Source organism: Dipodomys spectabilis, unplaced genomic scaffold (assembly GCF_019054845.1).
Source record: "Dipodomys spectabilis isolate Male_0828 unplaced genomic scaffold, ASM1905484v1 ptg000140l, whole genome shotgun sequence".
In the NCBI taxonomy this organism is placed as follows: Eukaryota; Metazoa; Chordata; class Mammalia; order Rodentia; family Heteromyidae; genus Dipodomys; species Dipodomys spectabilis.
The window spans coordinates 38,706,853-38,721,287 of NW_024870817.1; the positions used below are offsets into that span (position 1 = coordinate 38,706,853).

General features: G+C 42.5%; 1 long non-coding RNA gene across 1 annotated transcript; it reads left to right on the forward strand.

Annotated features, from left to right (window-relative positions):
- Positions 1-838: 838 nt before the first annotated feature.
- On the forward strand, positions 839-10,205 carry LOC122117275. Its single transcript, XR_006149115.1, has 3 exons — positions 839-1,008; positions 3,280-3,503; positions 8,948-10,205. It is a non-coding gene; the product is annotated as an uncharacterized LOC122117275 (long non-coding RNA).
- Positions 10,206-14,435: the final 4,230 nt, after the last annotated feature.

Sequence of the window (14,435 nt, forward strand, 5' to 3'; positions counted from 1 at the left end):
ATTACTGGGTCACTCTGCACCCTGCCAAGGGGGAGGAAAAGCCTTTGCAAAGCTGCCTGCGATTCGCAGGGTGACAAATGTCTGTGTTTCTTTTTGCTTTTGAGGGCAAGTCCTAGGGAGGGGCTCTCCCAGGGGACCGTTGGGAGGAGGGCCCCAGCAGCCTGGAGTGGAAGGGCCAGCGGATGGAGGGGTGGAGCCAGGCCAGCCAGCCCTGCCTGCGGTGGTGTGGTGCCTCAAATCAATCTGGAAGGCTTTTGCCAAAGGGAACTGGTGGCGCGCAGGGGCGAGGGGGCAGCGATTCCCACCCAGCCCGCCGCGGTCCTCCTCTTCCTCCTCTCTCCCCAGCCCCTCTGGGAGCTGCTCCACGCCGGGCCAGGGTCAGCGGGCTGTCTTTGTGGCTGCTTCCCAGGAAGGAAGAAGCGCTGTCTGCAGATCAGTTATCAGCTGGCTTTCCTGTGCCCCAGCGCCGGGGCGTTTTCCGGGGCGGCTGCCACCCCCGTGATTCCCAGCCAGCCTGCAGGCAGTGCGTGAGAGCCGGATCAACGGGGCATTGTGCAGCCCGCTGGGTGCAGGTTTCTTACCAATTTCTCCACCAGCCGGAAGCAGGCCTCATGCTGCCAGTCATCCTGGCTTCTCCGGCCCCTCTACCCTCCCAGCCATCTCGTTCTTTGCAGGTTCCAAGAAAATACTGAGAAAGCACTGGACTGGACTGAGTGCTTTGGAGGCAGGGACTTGGGGCCTGTCCACCAGCCCAATGGCTTTTCGCCTCTTTGGCTTTAGTGCAGGAAGCTGTCACTGGCCTGCTTCCTGCTCAGATGCAGATGCAAGAAGGCTGTTACATCGTAGCTTCTTTGTTTTTGTTTTGTTTTTACCTCTGCTGGTAGTTTCCTTTGTTCTGTTGTTTTATTTTAGTATCTTAGCTTTGGACTTCATTATGGACAAATCCTGAAGGGGGAAAGCACTTGTAGACCCTGGACACCTCTCTGATGGCTGCTAAGAGGAACTATGGTGCGTTTGCTTTAGCTGAGCTGTCTGTCTGCTTTTGCTTTTTGCTTTTCTGCCGTAGCAGCTGCACAACCCACAGGGGTTCCCTGGCACTGGGCTAACTGAATAGGTACCAGTACCCAGGTCCTGTGTACAGACCTGGGCTCCATAACAGACTCCCAAGCCTGCCTGGATGGTCATCTGTCACCATCTTGGAATGCTTCATAAGTTTATACCAAGCACCCTGCATCTCCACTTTGAACTGAGCTCCAAAATTACAGAGACTCCACCACTACCCAGGACTTCACTCCCTTGTTCTATTCTCTCCAGTTACCTCTTCCACCAAAAGTTCCCAGAACCTCTCCAAATAGTACCACCACTTGAAAGAGCAAGCCTTTACTACCTGAGTCTTGGGGGTAGTGGGAAATTTCATATCCAAAGCAGTTTTCTTGTAGTTGCTTATTGTTTTACTCATTAATATATTGTTTCCCTTTTTCACTTAGCCAACAAAGAGTAAGTGGCAGACAGGAGTTGTAAAACAACATTGTAATACAACAACAAAAGGAATAATTCTCTATCCTAGAAGGAGTACCAAAAAGTGAGAACATAAACAAGGAAACATTTCAGGTGTGGAACTTATCTATGAGGATATTTTAGAGCTAACTGAATCAGTCCTGTTGGTTCAACTTCAGGAATCCTCAAAATGTGATGTTTCTCTTCACAAGCGTTATTGTTGTTGTGTTAACAGATAACACTCACAGAGGCAGAGACGTGGTTGTTTAGTGCCAGCATGGAGACAGAAACAGGAAAAAGCTGAAGAAGTCTCTGGGGACTAGGTCACACATGTCAGTGAGTCCTAGAAAAAGAAGTCAGGCCTTCTGATGTCTCCTCCAGCACTTTCCCCTCTGTAAGGCACAGTGCCCTTGGAACTTGAAACAGGCTTGGCTTGGGAACTGGCAAAGCAAAGCAATGTTGGCATTTTCTTAAGGGTTTTTTTTTTCTCAGTTAGAATCTGAAGACAAGAGTCCTTGGCTGCATGGTAAATGTTTTTACGGGGAAGAGGCCCTGTGTAGCTAAATTCAGTTCTTCCCACCCTGAGATAGTCTCTTGCTCTGACCTTGACATAAGTGTTTGGCAAAGCTGTGAAATTGAAGGCAATACCAGAAGAAAACAAGCAAAGAGAATGGAAAGCTATTCAGGGTGACATTGCAGGGTGCAGAGGTATCTGATTCCTAGATTTTCCATTGCAGTTGGGCTGCAGCACCCAGAGGAGTAACTTCAGTTGGCCTTTTAAAATGAAATTTGACTATTATTATTTAAGTAGAAACATAACTGTTGGGAGATGGACTGATGATGAAGGTTTGCATCCTATAATTCTATTGATGAAGGTTTGCATCCTATAATGCTATTGAGTACTGACCTTGCTTATAGCTGAAAGATGTCTGATTTGAAGAAATCAGAAACTAAATAAGTATAAATAAAGCCCCTACTATGTGCATGATTTTTTAAAAAATGCTATGATGGCTTTCTACTGCCTGTCATGGCATCACTAGATACCAGGTAGGTGTCTCAATTCTTTATTCTTCATTATCAGTCAGTATGTAGCAGCAGTTGTTACCCTAAGCTATGTACAAATAAGCTACAAGCCCATCTGTTGTCTGAGAAGTTATTATGTGCAAGGGAGATTACAAAGAAAATGTTCATGAACTTAAGACTCAGACATTGGGAGCTGTATGAGGGACTAATCGGTCCAGGACCTTTGGCAATGCTGCCTGAGTGGCTTCATTTGGTGGGAAACAGCCAGTAAGGGCAAAGTACTTAGCACTTTGGGGAGCTCAGGATAGATAAAGAGGTCAAACTGGTAGAGGATGGCAAAATGTACACCCCTCAATCTGCTACTTTGACCTCAGATTATGTCCATGGAGCTAAAGACATTTGAAAAACAGCAGATGCAAGAAGGGCCTTCTAATCTTTCTTCCTGAAAACCAAAGATAAGACTTCTATGTGCATGCAAGATGCCCTCACTCTACCAGGAGAAAAGAAACATTCTTTGGCGGGAAGTCCTAGCCAAGAGAATTCTGTGCAAACAGACTTTGTTAAAACAATACTCTTTCCTTTAGCTTCCACATATAACTTACGTTATTTTCCCAGGATTCAGCTTAATCTAAAGTATATAGGCTTTATAGTTCCTGGGGTCTTCATTTCCTTCTGAAGGCTGTGACATGCTGAAAGACATATAGGATGCTTTTGTCCTGTTAATCTATGTATTTTCTTAGCTTAATTCTTGTGCCCTAGAATCGAGGACCCTTGGAGGGTAAAGCTATCCGTACACTCTTCAAGGCCTCTCACCACTGGAACTAAATCCTATGGATTCAGTTCTTCAGCTGCTAGGAAACTGGAAGAAGTGCCCAACACTGCTCTTCAATTTGGATCTTGTACCTTGGTGACAGCTGGAGGCAGCTGCTCCTGCATCACTATGACTCGCAGCCGGGAGCCTTCACCTCTACAGGAACTTCATGGTATGAGGCTCAGCATTGTTCATGGGACTAGGTATCAGGAGTGGGGATAGAGGCGCTGGAGATTGCAAAAAAACAAAACAAAACAAAAAAAGCTACATGAGTAGGTGGCCCAGAAGAGACACTGTTCATTGAGATCCTAGACTTACAAGTGACAGAGATGAGAGAGATATGTGATGGACAGATAACTTTTGGCACTATTATGTACTAGAAATTCTAAAGTATATAATGACCCCAATGGTTTTCAAATGTCTTAAAAGTTGTCAAGAGAGATAATTCTGACTGGCAACATGAGTTGTTCATTTTATATTCCCAGTGTTCCTAACTAATGGCTTCCTATCTGACTAAATGATGATTTACCCTGCCTAGCTGAACAAAGAAGCATGCTCCTCTGCCAGAAAACCAGAAGTGGTGCTGTGACTCAAGCGGTAGAGTGCTTGCTTTGAGCTGAAGAGCTCAGGGACAGCACACAGGCCCAGAGTTCAAGCCCCACCAGTGACCAAAATAAAACAGAACAAAATAAAACAAAACAAAAAACACTTAAGCTAAGAGGGTCTCTCTTTCTCACTTAATATCACAGTATCTCCATTTCTGCATGAGCACTTAACTACAGCTTATACTAATTCCATGGAATTCTATGATTTGCTCTGTGTTATTGTTCTGTCTAGATTAGAATACAGATGTCAGAGGACAGCAAGTTAATCAGGTTTCAACTGAGTGGATCCTCAGCTACAAATGTGCAGTTCTCAGTATCAACACACTACACATAAAAGCATATTGCTGAATGAATAAACCACAAAGCATTGTGGTTCATTTTGAGATTTATATTTGTGTTCCAGCCACTGAATGGCATTGTGATGCTACTTAAGAGCATAAAAGCTGGAGTCACATTTTATCAAGTTCATTTTTAACTCTGCTCCTTAGGAAGTATACTTGAGCTGGTTTTCAAACCATGCTGGACAGCAGTCTCCCTACTTACGAAATGGGGTACATGGGATTGTTATGATGCTTAAATAAACTACATAAAAAACATTCAGGAAAGTGCCAATATTCTTCACTGTGTTTTTTGAACTTGCATCTTTCCATAATCATTTGAATCAGACTTGCGCAAATATCCATTTTGGATCTTCCAAACATGTTCTTCCTTAAGCCATATATCTAAGCATATGTAGGTTGAATAATACCAGCAGAATGGTACTTAGTTGAGAAACAGATGGTTTGGGTATGTGTTGTTTTAATCAGTTCACATGTTCTAGTTCCCTCTAAAAAGTATTTTGAAAATATTATTCAAATTTAGCAAAAATAGACAAGAACCAATGTTAATGGACAATCTGTTAATTCACTCCACTTCTTGTCCTTGAGGCCTCTGTCTTCTATGGAAGTTCACTTTTAAGTTGTAAGCTAGAATCACCATCAAATGATAATCTTGACTGCATGCTTCTTTGGAAGGTTTTGGAGTTGTAATAACTATTAAGCAATGATCAGTTGTTACATTAAGAAATACTACAGATACTATTAATGAAGGAGTTCACATCAAGACTGGGTACACTTCTACCCTCTCTCTTCCAGTCCAACCAGGTGCCAATCCTTTCTTTTCCAGATAGAAGGAATTCATACTCTACCTACATTATTGGCTTTCTGTGGGTCACTGTGACAAGGATTGCATGCCTACTTGGGGCCTGGAGAATGCTTGTGCCTTCATTCAAGCAAGCTCCTCTCTTATAATAACACTCCAAAGAGAACAAAACCCAAAGAAAGCCCTTCTGCTGTGTTTCACAAACTGACCTTCCAGAGAGTTTTAAAAATACCTCTTAAGAAAGACTCTGAGGAGGAAGAAAAGAGAAGTTGAGTTTTGTCATGGCCTAAGGTTCAACAGAAGACAAAGAGACTGTGTGCCAACATGTGGGAGACAGAGAGGTTGGCACCGGGGTATTATTCCAGGGCTGTGGAAGAGGAGGGTGGCAGTCATTGTTCCTTGAGCTTCCCCCACTTGCAGAGTCCCTCACCTCACTCATCTCCTGACTCCCTCCTTCACTTTTTCTTCTGACTAATCTCCATCTGCATTAGAGTCAAGATAGGTGGCCCGGCCTGTGGATCAGATCTGGGTAAGCCAGGTGACTGGTTTGCCTGACTCTAGGAAATAAAATGGTAAAGACTGAGGGACTGACATGCATCAGGATAAAGCAACAGTAATAACTTAGAAGTCTGCAAAGTGATGTGAACCATGAAAGACAGGAGGGCTGGGGTCTACTCCCAAGTCAACCTCTGGCTGAGTCTCTGGTGTCCTGTTGGAGCCTTTGTTTCCTGGAGATTGGACAAGCAGTTTTCTAATCAGTTCTTGCTCAGTTTTCAGCAGCACATGTGTTTCCACATGAGCTGAATTTTAACCCTGCATAATCTGATTCTTACCATCAGATGGTCCCCAACCCTACAAAAGTCAGCAAGAAAGCTCCTTTCTCCATGCATGTCACAGTACTAATTAATTCTGTCATGCTTTATTTTGTTCTTTTAGTCTCAGATAATACATTTGGGACTTGAACTTAGCCTGAGCATGGTCTCAATTCTGTGGCAGGGATGGATGAGCTATATAAAGGCAATATGATCGCTTTAAATTCTGCATATATGTGTGCATATATTTACATATATGTGAGGATATGTGTATGTGCCTATGTGTATGATACAGGATTCAAGTATCATTGTTTCTCAAAGGGCCCTTGAAGCTATTCCGTGTGATTTCATGACAATTCTACCACATTATGTTCTATTTAGCTCTTTTGTTTTCTTTCTGCATTACCATTCCTGTCCATACTGCTACTCAAAGCAGAATTTTAAGTGTACCTCAAAGTGTTCCTCATTTGAAATAAAGCCAGTAAACAGCTTTAGCTGCCACCTCCAGCCTGGCGCAGTCACACAAGCCAACACAAACAGGGTGTGGGCGGTTTGCTGACAGCTCTGAGCACTGAGACCTCAGGACTGGTTTGGTGAGGCTGCTTCGAGATCAAGCAGTGACTTGGGGAAGAGCCAGGAAGGACTCAGTCATGTTGCCTCTTGCAAGGAGCTCCTTCCTCAAGGAAATTCCAGAAGCAATTGTAGAAGCTGCACCCCCCTTTGGTCAGAGCAATTGAGGAAACTTGTCTGACAGGAGGAAGCTAGGATCCACTAATACTGGCTCAGTACTCGTGCCTGAGTCTCAATGTGGGCAGTAGGGTTGGGTCCACACATCCTCTTCTGTTTGATGTCACTGCTGTAATGGACATTCCAGCATCATCCAGCACATTCTTTAGGATACATATTGAAATGATGAGATTTCTATGAATAGTAGTTTAAACGATATTTTGCTGGTGCCTTATGCTGTTGGGATTCTACTTATATAACTTACCTTGCTTAAGCAATGTTCTTCGATTATCTTGGAAGTGAAGCTATTCAATAGCCATATAGAAAGCTTTCAATAGTGTCAAAACAATTGCAACTGTGACTAGGCCATATTTAGAATCCCAAAACAGACGCCATTGATCCTCTCTTGGTATGTCCTCTTGGTATACTTCAGGTAGTTTTGCACTGCAACAAGTTTTGCCTCTAGGTTTCCTCTGGACTCCTGGGAGAGTGTTCTGTACACAGGGTTGGTCCCAAGTGCAGGAAAGTTAATAGTAAACAACCCTCCACCAGAAGACATGTGGTATGAAAATACCTCAGCTTTCTAGCCTTTGGATGAGCCACTTAGAAGTGTGTCCTTCATCACCCAAAGAGGTCTCCATGGTGACCAAGTTTCAAATGTCTACCTTAGTAACATGCTCACTGGCATAACCTGCACCTGCATTGGTTTGTTTCCATGACCTTCCTGATCTTCTCAGGATCATGACCCTGATTAATTAACTATGTGTAGTCAGAATCAGCTTCTGGGAAATCCACACTGAGACATGACACGCCTGCCCTAAGTCTATGCTTCCATCTGATGACATGATCTTAGTGGTGCTCCAAATGATGCTTTCAGGCCTCACCCTTTCCAGGGGCCTCCTCCTCCTCCCAGGGCCTCTCATCACTTTCAAGAAAACATACATCATACAAGAAAACGGGCATCATACATGCAGACTTCTGGGTCTTTCAGAAACAGCCCACACTCATATTGATACATACTGAATTAATGAATACATACTGTCTTTGGGGCTTGTGCCATGCCTTACTTCCTTCAAGCTTGCTTTGATTCCTCTGAAGGCCAACACATGTGGCATATGTTATGACTCCATGTTGAATCCAAGACATAGGGAAGGACCTAGTTCCACAGCTCTGTATCCTGTTGTGGTGGATAAGCATTTTCTTTCCATTTCCTCCCCTCACAGTAAGAGGATGAAGGTGTTTTTTTCATGAATACAGGAAATATCTTCACTACTGCTTTGTGAACTAGCCAGAATTATCCAAAAAGAGGAGGCCTGTTGTTGAGGAGAGATATGTGGGCTGGCTTTTCTATGACAGATTAACAATAGTGCTCTGTGGCCACACCTTGGCAACCTTGTACAATGGGAAAAAAACATTCTGGCAAAATAAGACCAGTGTTGTGTGTGTGTGTGTGTGTGTGTGTGTGTGTGTGTGTGTGTGATTGTGTGTGTGTTACTAAGGCTTGAACTTGGGGCCTGAACACTTTCCTTTAGCTTTTTTTCTCATGGCTGGTACTCTATCACTTGACCCATAGCTCTATTTCTGGCCTTTTGCTGATTAATTGGAGATAAGAGTCTAATGGACTTTCCTTCCTAGATTGGCTTTGAACCACAACCCCCAGATCTTAGCTTTCTGAGTAGCTAGGATTATAGGCTTGAGCACCTGACACCTGGCTCTGCTAATGAAAGAAATCATGAGGTTCAATTTTACTGAGAAGTGTCACAGTCACTTCTTCCTTCCTTCCTTCCTTCCTTTCCCTTTCTTTCTTTCTTTCTTTCTTTCTTTCTTTCTTTCTTTCTTTCTTTCTTTCTTTCTTTCTTTCTTTCTTTCTTTCTTTCTTTCTTTCTTTCTTCCTTCCTTCCTTCCTTCCTTTCCCTTTCTGTCTTTCTTTCTTTCCTTTCTTTTTCTTTCTTCCTGACTTGGGATCAAATTTTAATTTCCTTTGTAAGAGTAATGACTAGTTTTTTGGCAGAAATCATTCGTTCTGTAATTCGTTACTAGGGGTAGAGGGATGGCGATGGATGAAAAGATTAGAGAAGTAGTGGAATCAACAGCCTGAAAAATACAACAAAAAGGGCCTGGTGTGGAGCGCTGCAGGTCCTGAGTTTAAAGCCCAGCACCCCCAGGACAGGGGTGGGCAGAGCTTACAGTACCCCAGGACAGGGGTGGGCAGAGCTTACAGCACCCCCAGGACAGGGGTGGGCAGAGCTTACAGCACCCCCAGGACAGGGGTGGGCAGAGCTTACAGGGGGAAGGAGCAGGGCTCATGTCGCTGGTTTCTTTCTCTATGCCAGGCCCAGGCGCCTTGGGGACGATGCGGACGACCCAGCACCAGCACCCAGTCTTGATGTTTCAAGGGCGGGCGTCGCTGGGAACCGAGAAGACGACGCGCACTGGGGCTTCCGTGTAACGTGCCCAGATCACTGTGGGGGTCAAGAGAGGCGAAGACCGGCCCCAGCTCCGACAAGGAATCCAGCCCACCGCGGCTGCTGACCGGCCCACGCCCGCCTCTTCCCCTCCGGTCACACTCATTTCTGTTCTGTTTGTGCCTGTTCATTTGATTTAGACGGCAGTGACCTTTGGTGAGATCAACATTTTTCACAGAAATAAAGAACTTCTACAAAGCTATAGGGAAAAAGAAGCTTCTGAGAAGTCAAATATGAGAAAAGCAAATAATGATTTTTGTCCCCCAAAAGACAGCATTCAATATGCTGGTTATTTAAAATTAAAGGTCTTCAAAGGCCATGCATGGTGGGAGAAAGTTTACCCTTATTTACCTAAAGATCGAATCTACTTCCAGAGAGAACTCAGTTACCTTCCATCCCCACCCTAAAATCTCTTTTATCTGTGGCAGAGATTCAGGAATATAACCATACCTGAATGGACTTTGTCACAGACATTGTGTGTGGCAGAGTCACTCAATTATAAAGGGAATGCATTACGAGCTAATTTCTGTCTTGTGGATGTATTCATATTCCCTAACACCATTTACTGCCCATCAAAATTTCCTCCGTGAAGAAGGGGACACAAGCACCTGAACTTCACTGGGGCTGGGTGCTCACTTCATGCGTTTCTTCATGTATGCTAAACTTGCACACCTTTTTCTCCTGTCAATCTATCATTAATTCATTCAGCAAAACTTCAAAAAGAGAAGGGGAAGGTTTCTTTCATTCTATGATTGTATCTTGAATTCTCACAACAATTTAGGCAGAGTAGATATTATGCCCATTTGAGAAAATGAAATCTTGAGGTCCAGGGAACTTTACTGAACCACCTACATTTCCCTGCCAAGTCTCTCTCTCTCTCTCTCTCTCTCTCTCTCTCTTTCTCTTTCTTCTCTCTCTCTCTTTCTGTTGTTTTTGAGTCAGATTCTTGCTACATAGCCCATGCTCGATTTGTATATATGCTGGCCTCCATACTCCTGCTTCAACTTCTCAAGATATAGGATTGTAGGTGTGAAATACCATACACACCCCCAAGTCATGTTCTTTGTTTTATTTTATTGAGACTTAATTTTCAAAGCTTTTATGTTTTTAAAATCTTTAGTAGCACAGACTAATAAACATGATTAATAAAACAATGGAACTTCAATAAGTCATTTATTCACTCTGAGCTTTACTTGCTGTGGAATAAATAAATGGATACTATTTATAAGCTCATTTCATAAACTGTATGTCTGGCCTGCTGGCACATACCTGTAAGCCTAGCTATTAGGAAGCTGAGACAAGAGGATCTTGAGTTGGAGACCAGCCCCGTCAATAGCATGGCTCAGTGGTAGAGTGCCAGCCTGAGCAAGCTTAGTAAGAGCAGAAGGCCCTGAGTTCAAGCTCTGGTACTGGCACATACGTACAAAAAGAAAAAAATATGTATTATTCATATCTAGAAAATGAAGATTAAATTCACAAAAAGAAACAACAACATTAAATGTAGCATTAAATAATAGAACTCTTGCCTTGTGAAAGGTCCTGGATTCAACCCCAGTACCTCAGGGAAAATACACACACACACAAACATACATGTACACACATGGGTCCAAGTTTAAGAGTAATGACATGTAACATGCATCAAAACTTTTAATTAAAAAAAATCTAAAGGTATACAAAGTTTAACTATTTTCTTCCCAACTTTTAACTATTTTTAACTATTCTTAAGTTATGAAATTTACTTGGTTCTTCAGTTAGTTATAATCGTTACTACCTTAAGTGTCCAGTGTGGATGACCTTCAATGAAAGCAGGACTTTCTCTATCACAGATGTTAAATTCTGCCTTAGTTAAAGAACAGAGAAAGTCATTGTTTTGCAGGTTGATATGGAAAACCTAGCATGCATCCAACATTCCTGCGAAAGGAAGAGGAAGGCTTTCATATCAGATGTTTTGGAAAGAAGGTAACTGGAATGGGCTAGATGGGAACTTTCCAAAAGTTTTCAATTCGTGTTGAATATTCATGAACTTGGAACTTTCTGTTTCTAATTGCCCAGAGTCCCAGCCTGGCACACTGCAGCCAATAGTTATCTAGTTGTTTTCTCAAGGATTTGGTAGAGATGTTTTTGCTGCAGTTGGCTCTGTGTGTGTGTGTGTGTGTGTGTGTGTGTGTGTGTGTGTGTGTGTGTGTGTGTGTGTGTGTGAAAAGCATTGGCAGAGCCTGGGCCTTTATGGAGTATTGCCTTTGGAGCTGTTTACTTTGGACTCTGTCCAGGATGCCAGACTCATCTTACATGACTCCTGACCAAAGCAGAAGGCACAGCTGATCTCTAAGCATTATCCTCCTCACTAAACTCTCCCCTAGTTTACTTGGGCATTTTGGAAGCTTCCAGAAAAACTTAGGAGATGTGACCGTATTACTTTCTGCAACAGGAGAAAGCTTCCTAAGCAGTTTCTAAAGAAGCAAGTGGAAATGTTTGGCTGGGTCGGCAGCTATGTGCTGAGCTTCCCACAAAGTTCATGAGGGAATTTGATGGGCTTTCTCCCTCCTGCCACCTGCTCTTCTTGTGAAGCCAGGACTTAGCTGTGGCATCACTACCACCCAGAGAGATTAAAGGAAGGTACCCTCCAGTTCTCGTGGGGAATTTTCTAAAAAGTGTGTGTGTGTGTGTGTGTGTGTGTGTGTGTGTGTGTGTGTGTGTGTGTGTGTGTGTGTGTTCTCCTTTAAGGCAGGGAAAGGATGTGGCTATGTATCAAAACATCAATTAAATGTACAATTGGTTCCATTGACATAGTAAACTGTGAGTCCAGCCCTATTTACTGAATAGTAGTTATCTCCGCTAAGCCAGGGCTGTAGGATGTTTCAGGCTGACCTTCTGGAAACTCAGTTCCTTTTCTCTCTCAGCTGTAATAATACTCACTGTGGTGTGAGTTCCACCAACAGCTTTCAGTCCAGAGGAAGTTTACCTTGGCAAGTTGAAACTTAAAATGGGGAAAGAAATGCTTCTTTCTTCTTCTAGATGAGGCTGAAGCTTTGAATTAGATATTATAATTACCTGTACTTAGTTTTATGTGAGAAATGTAACCCACATATTGACTGCAACATTTGGCCAACTCTGCTGAGATTCCAGATGGCCTAGGAGCTGACTATACAGATGATTTCCAGGCCTGAGACTGATTACTGGCCCTTTCTGTAATTACTTGATCTTATATGTACCAATATAGGCAAGGTATAAAAACTTTATTAAAGGACAGATTTTAGAGAAGTTGGAAAAACAATATCCAATAATAAAATGAATTATTGTGTCCAAAGCATATGTGCCATTTGGCTTCCTTCCCATCTACTGTACTTAGTTTTGTTATTGTAGTAGAAAATCAGACATGGACCATTAAAAATGAGTGAGATTGTGTTCCAATAAAACTTTATTTATAAAAACAAGCAGCTGTTTGTAGCCTATAGCTTCAACCTCTTGATTTATGATATAATGCATTTCATGTACATTGATGTATGTGTCAGTTGAAAAAAAACTCAATCAAAGACAGCTAAAACTTGAGAAAAACTGACAAGAAATACTGTAATAGGGAAGTTCCAGGTTGATTAATTAGAGAAATTCAATATTGTCTACAGGCTCAACAGAGCCCATGTATGAGTGTGTGTGTGTGTGTGTGTGTGTGTGTGTGTGTGTGTTCATGCACACGTGCGTGTGCCACTCACACACAACTAAACATGAAATGTTATAGCCCTATCTTTCCTCTGAGTCTTTTATGCATCACTGGTAGAAGTAAAGATGATCAGGATTATTTTCCTTTGTACTTGTAGAACCCCCCACAGGCTGAAATTTATGAGGTTCTAGAAAGTTCTATAGTGGCAAAGGACTCAAGTTCTACTTCTTTCTCCAACTGACATGTAAACTGGGTGTGTTTTGACCTCTGATTGGACTGGCACATAGTAACATCTCCATAAACCTTATTATGGATAAATGAAAGAATGAATGAAAGGCCAGGGGAAGGACAGAGGTAGAGAAAGGAGGAAGGGAGAGAAAGGAATAGAGGAAGATGGACAAGTGTAGATCAGAAATCAGATATCATCTCATGTTGCAACAAAGTGCTTTAGTGAGCCAGCTATGATTAGCCTTTTAATATGGATAATATAGATTATATACATACATATATATGTGCATATATATCATATAACAGATATGTGTATACACACATATATACATGTATAATGAATATATAATACATAATATAATATGTAGTGAATATTTAATTTACTTCTACAGCATATAATATATATAAATACCTAATTTATCAATTTGTTATAATTTATACTTACTTCTATAGCATCTAATATATTAATTAAATATTCATTCTGCTCCCTCCTTGATGATGTTTCCAGTTGTTCCTCTCAGGTGCAAAGGGAGGTGGCCTGTCTGGAAGTCTGAGAAGAGGGCTTTGTCAATGGGAAAGCAGAATTGGAATAGTGATTAAGCAAACCACCATGAGCCAGGGAGGTCTTCCAGAGCAGGTGTCTTTTGCCTTCTCCTTTGTTCTTAGAGTTCCCGAAATAGTCCCCAGCCTAAACCAAATCAGCCTCAAATGGAATGATTAAAACTTCCACTCTGCAAATCTGAGCAATGTAAGAATTGTTAAAACTGGCCCGTCTGGAGATAATTTATAAGTAACACTTGCCTTTCAATTGGGCTTTGCCGTCCCAAAGAGTCCTCTGTCCCCTCCGTGGGAGCACTGCCAAGACACAGTGTGCTAAATTGGGCCAGAGACACTGAAGCTGCTGGCGTGAGTTTCTTATCTCTGATTCTTCTAAGAATTTGGGACGCTTCACAGAACTATTTCTTTTTCCTCACGTAAAGTGTAAACTAAAAGTTGTTGTCTATCTTCTGGAAAGGCCTTCTGAATTTTAATGCATGTGATGTACTTAGCTTTTACTTTTTACACTACTGAAATAGTTGAGACATGAGCCAAATATTCAATAGAATTCTAACTATTCCACACACAGAGTAAGGCATGGGAGCGTTAAACATGACCAAGTTCTTTGCTCCTTTTTCACTGAGTTCTGTTGACTGAAAAAGGAGCCATTACTTTCAGCTCTTCTTGTTCCCTCTCTCTCAGGTCTGTCTTACCCAGCATAGCCCTTGTCCCTGCAGTGAATGTGGCTCTGAAAACCCATTCCAGCTCTGCTGGACTGTCTGATTGGCAGCAATGTGGGCAGAGCACATTGTGGAGTCATGGAAATCAATGCTGTGTGGAGGTGTTGCAACTGAGTAATGGTCCTGTTTCTGACCTCTGTAGGGCTAACATGTCAATGCTCTTCCAAGTCTAAGATAGGACAAGTTTCACTAG